This window comes from Pelecanus crispus, chromosome 12 (genome assembly GCF_030463565.1).
Source record: "Pelecanus crispus isolate bPelCri1 chromosome 12, bPelCri1.pri, whole genome shotgun sequence".
Taxonomy (NCBI): Eukaryota; Metazoa; Chordata; class Aves; order Pelecaniformes; family Pelecanidae; genus Pelecanus; species Pelecanus crispus.
In genome coordinates this window covers 24,899,275-24,900,709 of record NC_134654.1, presented here as the reverse complement: position 1 = coordinate 24,900,709, position 1,435 = coordinate 24,899,275, and positions in this window count along the sequence as shown.

The following is a 1,435-nucleotide window of genomic DNA, read 5'->3' as shown; positions in this document are numbered from 1 at the left end:
TCCTGAAATATCCTTGCAGAAGTGCGTTGAGGGTGGCGGTGCTGGGAATAATCAGCAGTGTTAAGATCTACTAAGCTAGAATTTCCTATTAGGACAACAAACAAAAAAATTCTCAAGGCATGTAAATATCTCGTCTTCCCTGCTTGCTTTGACGTTAAAACATCAACAGGCCCCGATGAGCAGTCAGAGAACCCTGCAGATTAAGTTACGTTATCACAGTGGTCTTCCTTCTTATTTTCTACCACAATCTGGTCTCCCCTCTACCAAGGCAGGTATGTTATACCTAAACAAAAGAAAAAAACAACCACAAAAATAAGTGAACTGTCAGCTCTTGAGAACGCATCGCGCACTTTTCAGCTTTCACGTGCCATTGCTGCACAGCACCACAAGCTCGTGAGAAGTACTGTAAAAATCCAGGGACAGGGAAACATTTGCTTGCTCAGGTCATGGGTTCAAAAGCTCTGCGTTACACCGATGCATTTATTTTCTGCATCACGGATGGCAGAAGACACTCACAGAAAAAGAGTAGGAAATACTGTTCGATGACCTGACAAACCTTCCACAAGCACTATCCACAGCCACGTTCAGTAACTGGCACTTGTGAGACCGCACGGCGTTGTACGCCCAGTTTCAGGCTTCCCAGTACCAGGCAGACACTGACGTACTGGAGCGAGTGCACTCGCAGGCGGCCACCGAGATGGGTAGGGAGCTGGAATGGGAAACAGAGCGAGAGGCTGGGAGAACAGAGACCTTGTTCACTCTTCGGAGGAGGTTAACGTGGGGGACTCCAATTCCCGTGGTCTCCAGTTACCGAGTGGGAGGAGGATACAGAGGTCTCTAATGATCACTTTCCCAGGGAAAATGGTAAGATTTTATGTAACAGCATGCACACCTCTCCAGAAAAGAATTAGCCCTCTTTTCTTTAAAAACTTTTAGAAAATTAATGATTTTCTAGATAGAGCGTAATGGTTTACAGACTGGGAGCTTTCTAATTGTCTGCTGATAAAACTTTCTCATTCACCTCCTTCGCCTTGCTTGTCTGGAAGGCCAGCGTGATAGACAGGCATTAGCCTTCCCAAACAGCCCACCAAACTATTTACTTTCTTCTCCCACTCTATTTTGTCCTTGACAGTAAACACAAAGTTCATGGTTGACTATGCATTTGTCTTTCTGCTTTAAAATATGACAGAAGTCACTTTTGTCTTCTGATAAAAATCAGAAATAAACCTCTAATGGAGGCAGCACAGTCATAAGACAAATCAAAGAAACCACATAGCCAAGACATTTAAGCTCCAATAACTGAAGGCACTGACGGTATTTTCTCAGATAAAGGACAAGGTTTTATAAGCCCCACCTTTCAGGGCAGGGGGAGGGGAAAGAAAAGGGAAAAAAAAAAAGAAAACGATAAACACAAACACAGTACACAGTTATTTTA